Consider the following 12,784-nt stretch of genomic DNA (forward strand, 5'->3'; position numbering starts at 1 on the left):
AGCACGAACGGATGGCCTCTGCTCCCACAGCCGAAGAGCCAGGGCAAAAAACTTGAGCTGTGCCTCTTCTGCAGAATGTCAGCTTTGCAGCGGTGCCATCCATATTGCTGTCGCTCCTCCATTTCCCAACTCAAAGTCCATTCCAATGGAACCTCTTTGGTACCCCCGCTGGGCTGCCCAGCATCCCAGGGAGTAGAGCACGAACGGTTGGCCTCTGCTGCCACAGCCGAAGAGCCAGGGCAAATAACTGGAGCTGTGCCTCTTGTGCAGAAAGTCAGCTTTGCAACGGTGCCATCCACATTGCTGTCGCTCCTCCATTTCCCAACTCAAAGTCCATTACAATGGAATCTCTCTGGCACCCGTGCTGGGCTGCCCAGCATCCCAGGGAGTAGAGCACGAACGGTTGGCCTCTGCTCTCACAGCCGAAGAGCCAGGGCAAAAGGCTTGAGTTGTGCCTCTTCTGCAGAAAGTCAGCTTTGCAACGGTGCCATCCGCATTGCTGTCGCTCCTCCATTTCCCAACTCAAAGTCCATTACAATGGAATCTCTTTGGCACCCGTGCTCGGCTGCCCAGCATCCCAGGGAGTAGAGCACGAACGGTTGGCCTCTGCTCCCACAACCGAAGAGCCAGGGCAAAAAACTGCAGCTGTGCCTCTTCTGCAGAAAGTCAGCTTTGCAACGGTGCTATCCGCATTGCTGTCGCTCCTCCATTTCCCAACTCAAAGTCCATTACAATGGAACCTCTTTGGCACCCGTGCTCAGCTGCCCAGAATCCCAGGGAGTAGAGCACGAACGGTTGGCCTCTGCTCCCACAGCCGAAGAGCCAGGGCAAAAAACTGGAGCTCTGCCTCTTCTGCAGAAAGTCAGCTTTGCAACGGTGCCATCCGCATTGCTGTCGCTCTTCCATTTCCCAACTCAAAGTCCATTACAATGGAACCTCTTTGGCACCCGTGCTGGGCTGCCCAGCATCCCAGGGAGTAGAGCACGAATGGATGGCCTCTGCTCCCACAGCCGAAGAGCCAGGGCAAAAAACTTGAGCTCTGCCAATTCTGCAGAATGTCAGCTTTGCAACGGTGCCATCCATATTGCTGTCGCTCCTCCATTTCCCAACTCAAAGTCCATTCCAATGGAACCTCTTTGGCACCCGTGCTGGGCTGCCCGGCATCCCAGGGAGTAGAGCACGAACGGTTGGCCTCTGCTCCCACAGCCGAAGAGCCAGGGCAAAAAACCTGAGCTGTGCCTCTTGTGCAGAAAGTCAGCTTTGCAACGGTGCCATCCGCATTGCTGTCGCTCCTCCATTTCCGAACTCAAAGTCCATTACAATGGAACCTCTTTGGCACCCGTGCTCGCCTGCCCAGCATCCCAGGGAGTAGAGCACGAACGGTTGGCCTCTGCTCCCACAGCCGAAGAGCCAGGGCAAAAAACTTGAGCTGTGCCTCTTGTGCAGAAAGTCAGCTTTGCAACGGTGCTATCCGCATTGCTGTCTCTCCTCGATTTCCCAACTCAAAGTCCATTACAATGGAACCTCTTTGGCACCCGTGCTGGGCTGCCCAGCATCCCAGGGAGTAGAGCACGAACGGTTGGCCTCTGCTCCCACAGCCGAAGAGCCAGGGCAAAAAACATGAGCTCTGACTCTTCTGCAGAAAGTCAGCTTTGCAACGGTGCCATCCGCATTGCTGTCGCTCCTCGATTTCCCAACTCAAAGTCCATTACAATGGAACCTCTTTGGCACCCATGCTGGGCTGCCCAGCATCCCAGGGAGTAGAGCACGAACGGTTGGCCTCTGCTCTCACAGCCGAAGAGCCAGGGCAAAAAACATGAGCTCTGCCTCTTCTGCAGAAAGTCAGCTTTGCAACGGTGCTATCCGCATTGCTGTCGCTCCTCCATTTCCCAACTCAAAGTCCATTACAATGGAACCTCTTTGGCACCCGTGCTGGGCTGCCCAGAATCCCAGGGAGTAGAGCACGAACGGTTGGCCTCTGCTCCCACAGCCGAAGAGCCAGGGCAAAAAACATGAGCTCTGCCTCTTCTGCAGAAAGTCAGCTTTGCAACGGTGCCATCCGCATTGCTGTCGCTCCTCGATTTCCAACTCAAAGTCCATTACAATGGAACCTCTTTGGCACCCGTGCTCAGCTGCCCAGCATCCCAGGGAGTAGAGCACGAACGGATGGCCTCTGCTCCCACAGCCGAAGAGCCAGGGCAAAAAACTTGAGCTGTGCCTCTTCTGCAGAATGTCAGCTTTGCAGCGGTGCCATCCATATTGCTGTCGCTCCTCCATTTCCCAACTCAAAGTCCATTCCAATGGAACCTCTTTGGTACCCCTGCTGGGCTGCCCAGCATCCCAGGGAGTAGAGCACGAACGGTTGGCCTCTGCTGCCACAGCCGAAGAGCCAGGGCAAAAAACCTGAGCTGTGCCTCTTGTGCAGAAAGTCAGCTTTGCAACGGTGCCATCCACATTGCTGTCGCTCCTCCATTTTCCAACTCAAAGTCCATTACAATGGAATCTCTTTGGCACCCGTGCTCGGCTGCCCAGCATCCCAGGGAGTAGAGCACGAACGGTTGGCCTCTGCTCTCACAGCCGAAGAGCCAGGGCAAAAGGCTTGAGCTGTGCCTCTTCTGCAGAAAGTCAGCTTTGCAACGGTGCCATCCGCATTGCTGTCTCTCCTCCATTTCCCAACTCAAAGTCCATTACAATGGAATCTCTTTGGCACCCGTGCTCGGCTGCCCAGCATCCCAGGGAGTAGAGCACGAACGGTTGGCCTCTGCTCCCACAGCCGAAGAGCCAGGGCAAAAAACTTGAGCTGTGCCTCTTGTGTAGAAAGTCAGCTTTGCAACGGTGCTATCCGCATTGCTGTCGCTCCTCCATTTCCCAACTCAAAGTCCATTACAATGGAACCTCTTTGGCACCCGTGCTCAGCTGCCCAGAATCCCAGGGAGTAGAGCACGAACGGTTGGCCTCTGCTCCCACAGCCGAAGAGCCAGGGCAAAAAACTGGAGCTCTGCCTCTTCTGCAGAAAGTCAGCTTTGCAACGGTGCCATCCGCATTGCTGTCGCTCCTCCATTTCCCAACTCAAAGTCCATTACAATGGAACCTCTTTGGCACCCGTGCTGGGCTGCCCAGCATCCCAGGGAGTAGAGCACGAATGGATGGCCTCTGCTCCCACAGCCGAAGAGCCAGGGCAAAAAACTTGAGCTCTGCCAATTCTGCAGAATGTCAGCTTTGCAACGGTGCCATCCATATTGCTGTCGCTCCTCCATTTCCCAACTCAAAGTCCATTCCAATGGAACCTCTTTGGCACCCGTGCTGGGCTGCCCAGCATCCCAGGGAGTAGAGCACGAACGGTTGGCCTCTGCTCCCACAGCCGAAGAGCCAGGGCAAAAAACCTGAGCTGTGCCTCTTGTGCAGAAAGTCAGCTTTGCAACGGTGCCATCCGCATTGCTGTCGCTCCTCCATTTCCCAACTCAAAGTCCATTACAATGGAACCTCTTTGGCACCCGTGCTCGCCTGCCCAGCATCCCAGGGAGTAGAGCACGAACGGTTGGCCTCTGCTCCCACAGCCGAAGAGCCAGGGCAAAAAACTTGAGCTGTGCCTCTTGTGCAGAAAGTCAGCTTTGCAACGGTGCTATCCGCATTGCTGTCTCTCCTCCATTTCCCAACTCAAAGTCCATTACAATGGAACCTCTTTGGCACCCGTGCTGGGCTGCCCAGCATCCCAGGGAGTAGAGCACGAACGGTTGGCCTCTGCTCCCACAGCCGAAGAGCCAGGGCAAAAAACATGAGCTCTGACTCTTCTGCAGAAAGTCAGCTTTGCAACGGTGCCATCCGCATTGCTGTCGCTCCTCGATTTCCCAACTCAAAGTCCATTCCAATGGAACCTCTTTGGCACCCATGCTGGGCTGCCCAGCATCCCAGGGAGTAGAGCACGAACGGTTGGCCTCTGCTCCCACAGCCGAAGAACCAGGGCAAAAAACTTGAGCTGTGCCTCTTCTGCAGAAAGTCAGCTTTGCAACGGTGCCATCCATATTGCTGTCGCTCCTCCATTTCCCAACTCAAAGTCCATTACAATGGAACCTCTTTGGCACCCCTGCTGGGCTGCCCAGCATCCCAGGGAGTAGAGCACGAACGGTTGGCCTCTGCTCCCACAGCCGAAAAGGCAGGGCAAAAAACTTGAGCTGTGCCTCTTCTGCAGAAAGTCAGCTTTGCAACGGTGCCATCCACATTGCTGTCGCTCCTCCATTTCCCAACTCAAAGTCCATTACAATGGAATCTCTTTGGCACCCGTGCTCGGCTGCCCAGCATCCCAGGGAGTAGAGCACGAACGGTTGGCTTCTGCTCTCACAGCCGAAGAGCCAGGGCAAAAGGCTTGAGCTGTGCCTCTTCTGCAGAAAGTCAGCTTTGCAACGGTGCCATCCGCATTGCTGTCGCTCCTCCATTTCCCAACTCAAAGTCCATTACAATGGAACCTCTTTGGCACCCGTGCTCGGCTGCCCAGCATCCCAGGGAGTAGAGCACGAACGGTTGGCCTCTGCTCCCACAGCCGAAGAGCCAGGGCAAAAAACTTGAGCTGTGCCTCTTGTGCAGAAAGTCAGCTTTGCAACGGTGCTATCCGCATTGCTGTCGCTCCTCCATTTCCCAACTCAAAGTCCATTACAATGGAACCTCTTTGACACCCGTGCTCGGCTGTCCACCATCCCAGGCAGTAGAGCACGAACGGTTGGCCTCTGCTCCCACAGCCGAAGAGCCAGGGCAAAAAACTTGAGCTGTTCCTCTTGTGCAGAAAGTCAGCTTTGCAACGGTGCCATCCGCATTGCTGTCGCTCCTCCATTTCCCAACTCAAAGTCCATTACAATGGAACCTCTTTGGCACCCGTGCTGGGCTGCCCAGCATCCCAGGGAGTAGAGCACGAACGGTTGGCCTCTGCTCCCACAGCCGAAGAGCCAGGGCAAAAAACTTGTTCTGTGCCTCTTCTGCAGAAAGTCAGCTTTGCAACGGTGCCATCCGCATTGCTGTCGCTCTTCGATTTCCCAACTCAAAGTCCATTACAATGGAACCTCTTTGGCACCCGTGCTGGGCTGCCCAGCATCCCAGGGAGTTGAGCACGAACGGTTGGCGTCTGCTCCCACAGCCGAAGAGCCAGGGCAAAAAACTTGAGCTGTGCCTCTTGTGCAGAAAGTCAGCTTTGCAACGGTACTATCCGCATTGCTGTCGCTCCTCCATTTCCCAACTCAAAGTCCATTACAATGGAACCTCTTTGGCACCCGTGCTGGGCTGCCCAGCATCCCAGGGAGTAGAGCACGAACGGTTGGCCTCTGCTCCCACAGCCGAAGAGCCAGGGCAAAAAACTTGAGTTGTGCCTCTTCTGCAGAAAGTCAGCTTTGCAACGGTGCCATCCGCATTGCTGTCGATCCTCGATTTCACAACTCAAAGTCCATTACAATGGAACCTCTTTGGCACCCGTGCTCGGCTGCCCAGCATCCCAGGGAGTAGAGCACGAACGGCTGGCCTCTGCTCCCACAGCCGAAGAGCCAGGGCAAAAAACATGACCTCTGCTTCTTCTGCAGAAAGTCAGCTTTGCAAAGGTGCCATCCGCTTTGCTGTCGATCCTCCATTTCCCAACTTAAAGTCTATTACAATGGAATATCTTTGGCACCCGTGCTCGGCTGCCCAGCATCCCAGGGAGTAGAGCACGAACGTTTGACCTCTGCTCCCACAGCCGAAGAGCCAGGGCAAAAAACTTGAGCTGTGCCTCTTCTGCAGAAAGTCAGCTTTGCAACGGTGCCATCCGCATTGCTGTCGCTCCTCCATTTCCCAACTCAAAGTCCATTACAATGGAACCTCTTTGGCACCCGTGCTGGGCTGCCCAGCATCCCAGGGAGTAGAGCACGAACGGCTGGCCTCTGCTCCCACAGCCGAAGAGGCAGGGCAAAAAACATGACCTCTGCTTCTTCTGCAAAAAGTCAGCTTTGGAACGGTGCCATCCGCATTGCTGTCGCTCCTCCATTTCCCAACTCAAAGTCCATTACAATGGAACCTCTTTGGCACCCGTGCTCGGCTGCCCAGCATCCCAGGGAGTAGAGCACGAACGGCTGGCCTCTGCTCCCACAGCCGAAGAGCCAGGGCAAAAAACTTGAGCTCTGCCAATTCTGCAGAAAGTCAGCTTTGCAACGGTGCCATCCGCATTGCTGTCGCTCCTCAATTTCCCAACTCAAAGTCCATTACAATGGAACCTCTTTGGCACCCGTGCTGGGCTGCCCAGCATCCCAGGGAGTAGAGCACGAACGGTTGGCCTCTGCTCCCACAGCCGAAGAGCCAGGGCAAAAAACTTGAGCTGTGCCTCTTCTGCAGAAAGTCAGCTTTGCAACGGTGCCATCCGCATTGCTGTCGCTCTTCGATTTCCCAACTCAAAGTCCATTACAATGGAACCTCTTTGGCACCCGTGCTGGGCTGCCCAGCATCCCATGGTGTGGGTAGCCAGGGTCTGACTGTCGGAAGATATCGCGCTGTACGGCAAGATAGGGTCCCTCTCCTAGTAGCCAATTGCACTTGATTTATGATGTTAGCAGACGGATGTGACGTTGTAAACCAAAGCTATATAACACCGTGCCATCAAGCAATAAACGCTATTTGCCGTCCACCACATTGGTGTTAGTGAGCTTATGGCCCGAGCGGCCCAGGGCTGGTCGCCGTGACGTTCCTGAACCAGGTCGCTAAGCCTACGCGAAGGCAACAAGTGGTGCCGAAACCAGTTAACATCGCCTGGACGGGTGAACGTCGGCCGGAGCAGCGAGAGTAGCCTGGCGGGGAGGACGCTCCCGGACCCACAAGGAGGATGGAGTCCATTGTGAAGGTCGTATCCGAAATACATAAACAATGGGGTATTAGTTGTAAGCCCAAAGATTTTACTCTCGCAGTAGCGAGGCTTTTACAGCTCGGGGTCGTCGAGCAGCCGGTGGATATTCTCCACCCGGAGGTGTGGGATAAATGCACCAAAGCCTTAGCTGAGGAGACTATATCCTCGGGCTCTGGCAAGAGCCTTAAATCATGGGGGAAAGTTATGCAGGCCCTGCGGAAAGCCATACATGAGCAGGAAACCTGGCAGGCTGCGAAATCCTGCCTCCGAGACACCCCAAAACTGGGGATCGGAGCAGCCACGCAGACTCCGCACCCCCCTGACATTCCCCTCCCTGACATTCCCGGCTCTCCTGAGCCTGCTGTATCTCGGGAGGGCGACACCCCCCCCCAACTCTCGAACCCCGACACGTCTTCTAACCAACGGACAAATGCAGAATCTTTTTGGGGTGGGCTGGCCGAGGAAGCAAGAAACGCTGCAAGGAATGCTGAGGCCACAGCAGGCTGGGCTGGGCCTCCACCCTATGCACCCCAAGATGGCGCCGAGCTCAAAGGCGGGGGGCGGGGCGAGGACATCTTTGGCGGGAACGGGGAGGAAAAGCCAGCCTTAACAAGCAAGCAGGAACGGGAGGGGGAGGAGAAAGCGAATGAGCACAAAGGCGGGGGGCGGGACGCGAGAGAAAAGCGGGCAGCCAATCAGAGCGACCGCCGTAGGGCCAGTTCCCCCTCGATTGGTGGGCGGGACGAACCAATGGGGAGGAGGGGCGGGCGCAAGGGGCAGGACCGGCCCGCCCGTAAGGGGAAGGAGCGACCCGCCCACAAGGGGAAGGACTACCCCCCCCACAAGGGAAGCGGACGCGGCCGCAGCCTGACAAAAAGATACCGGACACCAGATACAACCAGTCAATCGAGTTCTGATTCTGAATCAGACGCTAGCTGGGGATCAGACAATAGTCGGGAGGAGCAGCTCTCGACAGGTTCAAATTTAGAGTGGCCACAAACAGAAATAAACAGAACTAAGGGTTCAGTTATCCCTGCCCAAATTAAAAAGGAATCACAGGAGGAGGAGGTCCCCCTCACGGACTGGAGGAAAATAATGATTGATTGTGCTGACTGGACCCCATCGATCCCATTGGCATTTCCAGTCCGAGTGACGGATGGGGGACAGAGGGTCCACTCACCAATAAATCCTAAGGATATACAAACAATTGTTAAAGCAATTGCAGATAAAGGTATTAATTCTGCCATGGTCTCTACCCTTATAGATGGTATCTTTGGGGCAGACGATATGCTCCCATTTGATATAAAGCAAACTTGTAGATTGATTTTTGATGGAGCGGGGATGATTGTTTTTAAACAGGAATGGGAAGAAAACTGTGCGAGGCAGTTAGCCCAAGCAGTCGGGGCCGATCATCCGCTACATGGCTCCAGTCTGCAGCGGCTGATGGGCACAGACCCAACAATGATTACCCCGCAAGCGCAGGCCCAGGGCCTGCGGGCTCACGAGGTAATGACAACCACTCGTGCAGCCAGAGAAGCTATTCGCACAGCTTCTAGAGTTGTTGCTAAGCCATCGCCATGGTCCACAATAAAACAAAATGAAAGTGAAAGCTTTACACAATTTGTGGATCGTCTCCAGGCCGCGGTCGACTCTTCAAACCTGCCTGCAGAAGCGAAGGGCCCGGTTGTGGCAGAGTGTCTACGCCAGCAGTGTAATTCGACAACCAAAGAGATTCTGCGGTCACTCCCAGTGGGGTCAAGCATTGCAGACATGATCAAGCACGTCGCAAAGGAAGAGCATTTAACACCAATTCAGGCGGCTGTTCGCACCGCAGTCACCAATATGATGGTATGTCTCAAGTGCGGCCAGACAGGCCACGTTATAAATAGTTGCCCACTGCCCCCCCCGCGCCAGAACAGGCCCAGGGGACCGTGTTGGGCCTGTGGAAAGAAAGGACATTTTGCTAAAGACTGTAGATCTAAACGGGGAAACGCGAAGGGGAGGGGGCACTTGGGCCGCACACAGCCCTCTCCCACTTTGAATGTGAGGCGGCCCCATTATGCCAACTTCAGTTTGGGCGAAGTACCCCCGAACCCGTTACCTTTTCAAGGCGTAACCAACTTCACAACTCAACTGACAGCTCTAACGAACCCGCCTCTATCTCAGGAACAACAAGGACCACCCTCTGGGAGCGGGACCCCAGGGTGGCCCTGGCACTAAAATGCAATAATCCACCAGTGATATGGGGGCTCTGCTCCCTTCTCAATGCCAAGGACAGTACCACTATTAGTGTCCCCTTTTTGATCGATACTGGAGCGGATGTTACAGTCATTCCTGAGACGAGCTGGCCCCCGCACTGGATGCTGGAAAACGCCCCCATGGTGGGTGGAGTTGGAGGACTATCTCAGGCTCGAAAGAGCGCTCAATTAATAGCAATCACTCTCCATACTGAGAATGGGCCAGAAAAAACTATCACCCTCTCTCCGTATGTTATGTCTGGAGTTCCACCCCTGCTGGGAAGAGACGCCCTAACCCTATTGAATGCCAGGGTGACAAATTTACCATAGGGGCCACTGCCATACACCCACTTCCACCAATTAAATTAACTTGGAAATCATCTGATCCAGTTTGGGTCGAGCAGTGGCCCTTGTCAAAGCCTCGAATGGATGCTCTCCTCGAATTACTTGACCGTGAACTACAACGAGGACATATAGAGCCCTCTACCAGCCCATGGAACACACCAGTTTTTGTCATACCTAAACGAAAGGGTGAAGGATTTCGCCTTCTTCATGACCTACGTGAGGTAAATAAGACTATCCAACCTATGGGTCCCGTTCAAACGCTGTTACCCATGAACTCTATGATACCAAAAGGACAACCTTGTGCCGTTCTTGATATTAAGGACTGTTTTTTCTCCATACCCTTACATGAAGAGGATAAAGAACGGTTTGCTTTTTCTGTCGTATTCCCAAATAGCCAACGTCCTAATTTACGTTTCCAGTGGAAAGTGCTGCCTCAAGGAATGGTCAATTCACCCACCATCTGTCAGATTACAGTGGATCGAGCCTTGGCACCGATCCGACATAACGACCCAACTGCGACCATCATTCAATATATGGACGATATTTTAATCGCCGCACCATCAGGAAAGCAGGTGGACCAGTTAATATCACTGGTTTCTGAAACCTTAAAAACAAATGGGTTCGAAATTGCGAGTGCGAAAATTAAAAGGGGACCATGCGTGAGCTTCTTGGGAGTAGAAATCACGAGTTCCTATATAACTCCACCCCAAGTAAAAATTCACCGACATGTCAAAACACTCCACGATATGCAACAGCTAGTGGGGTCCCTACAATGGCTTCGCAACATTGTCCTGATCCCTCCGAATATCATGGCCCCGCTGTATGACCTTTTGAAAGGAAAACACCCATGGGAACAGAAGGTACTAACACCAGAAGCAATGGACAGTCTTGACTTCATTGAAAAACAGGCGTCGTCAAGCACACTCGCCAGATGGAACCCAGATGTGTCGCTTGACCTGTATGTGCATTTCACCAAAGGAGGGGGAGTGGGAGCACTGGCTCAGGGACCCCCTGACAAGGCACACCCAATACAGTGGGTAGTTCTCGGAAAATCGTCACGTGCATTTTCCCCCGGAGTCGAGTGCCTTGGTAACCTTATCATGAAAGGTAGAAAACTCGCTTTAAGACACCTAGGCATCGAACCTGCCAAGATATTCCTACCCTTTCGTAAACAGCTCCCGACGCAATCGGTGGCGATGTCAGAGCATCTAGCTATAGCCCTCGTCGGATTCGGCGGAGAAGTCCGATATGCTGCAAAGCCCCCCTGGACTCAAATGCTGGCGGTCATCGACATCGACCTTCCACAGAAAATCCTGGATCGACCTCAACAGGGACCTACAGTTTTTACAGACGCATCCTCAGCGACTTCAACCACAGCAGCGGTATGGCAATCAAAGGAAGAATGGCACTGTGTAAAAATGACCGACCACACACTTTCGGTTCAACAGTTAGAAGCAGCAGCCGTAGTGCTAGCGTGTGGACTGTTCCCAACGGAGCATCTTAACATAGTCACTGATTCAATGTTTGTAGCTAAACTCTGCCTAGCTATGTCGGGGCCTGGTGTGTCAACATCTTCAATAGCTCTTATGCTGGAAGAAGCGCTTTCCACCCGACAAGGTACCATATCAGTTATTCACATCAATAGTCATGACCCAGTTAAGGGATTTTTTCAAATCGGCAATGACAAAACAGATGCTGCCGCGAAAGGCCTGTGGACACTAAGAGAAGCCCGTCAGTTACATGAATCCCTCCATATCGGAGCCAAAGCGTTAGCAAAGAGATGCGGACTTTCAGTCACCGACGCAAAACACATAGTGGCAACGTGCCCTCATTGTCAGAAAGCACCACTGTGGCCCTGCGGAGTCAACCCCAGAGGCCTTAAAGCCTCCGAAATATGGCAGACAGATTTTACACTTTGCCAATTACTGAAGCCTCGAGCGTGGCTAGCAGTGACCGTGGACACATACAGCGGAGTAATCGCCGCCACCCAACATCTTAAAGCGAGCTCTAAAGCAACTATTCAACATTGGTTGTCGGTCATGGCATGGCTTGGCATTCCAAAACAAATCAAAACAGACAATGGCCCAAATTTTATCTCTAAATCAGTTCAAGCATTTGCTTTAAAATGGGGCATCACTCTAACACACGGCATTCCATATAACAGCACAGGGCAGGCCATAGTCGAGCGAGCAAACCAAACCTTGAAATCCAAATTAGAGGTGTTAGCAAAGACAGAAGGGTTTAACAATACCATCCCTACAGGAGACCAAGCCCGCCTATTAGCAACCGCTCTCTTAGCATTGAATCAGTTTCCCAGGGGAGAGGAAGCAAACAGCCCTGCCCAAAAACATTGGTCCACTCGAGCATTAGATGATGGCCCATTGGTCATAGTCAGAAATGAACTGGGAGAATGGAAACACGGGTGGAGATTAGTCCTAACAGGACGGGGATACGCTGCAGTCAAAAAAGATAACAAAATTAAATGGTGCCCAATTAAATCAATCAAACCAGATTTGAAGGACAAAACTGATGAAAATTGTGAGTTTTTGTTTACAGGACCGATTCATTGGACACCCTCGTGACCGGTACTTCCCACTACCACAAGGGGACGATGAACCAGCCAATTCCTTACCTGCCCCAAAGAGCCCTTCGGCAACTGAACACCCCACGTCGTCAGAGCAACAGCATCGTCAAAAGGCCCCTCCCAAAAAGGGGCTACGGTACCTTTGTGTGATCATGTTTTTGGGGCTTTTCACTGTAGCGAGGGCAGAATCGAATTCTCATTATCCTCATCAACCTTTCAAATGGACACTATATCAATTTGATTCTGGTACAGTTATACAAACCATAACAACATCAGGGGCTCCTAGTTTTATGGCCACCCTTTGCCAACTAATACCTACAATACTCTGCTTTGAACGAGGAGCATACTATTTCTGCCCTAGTTCCAATCCGGGAAAGAGTTACTGCAATTACCCCGGGCACTATTATTGCGCTTACTGGGGCTGTGAGACGATTGCAAATGCCTGGATTCCAGAGCCAGGGAAAGACCCCTTTCTGCGGGTATCCTGGGCTCCTTATGGGTGTAGACCCCCACCTATAAATAGAGGTGAAGAATTTCACTCTCCTTACGCCATATCGACATTTTATGGTACAAATTATTGTAAGCACCTCTATTTGAATGTAAGTAATCCTCAACATCCGAGTTGGCTCTTGGGAAAGATATGGGGAGTTCGATATTATCAAACAGGAAAAGATAGAGGTGGCCGCATTCGTATCCAAAAAACATTGATTCCGGCTGATCCATTGCCAGTACACCCTAAACTAACATTTGCTGGTAAAACACTCCTAC

Source organism: Psittacula echo (genome assembly GCF_963264785.1).
Source record: "Psittacula echo genome assembly, chromosome: 26".
In the NCBI taxonomy this organism is placed as follows: Eukaryota; Metazoa; Chordata; class Aves; order Psittaciformes; family Psittacidae; genus Psittacula; species Psittacula echo.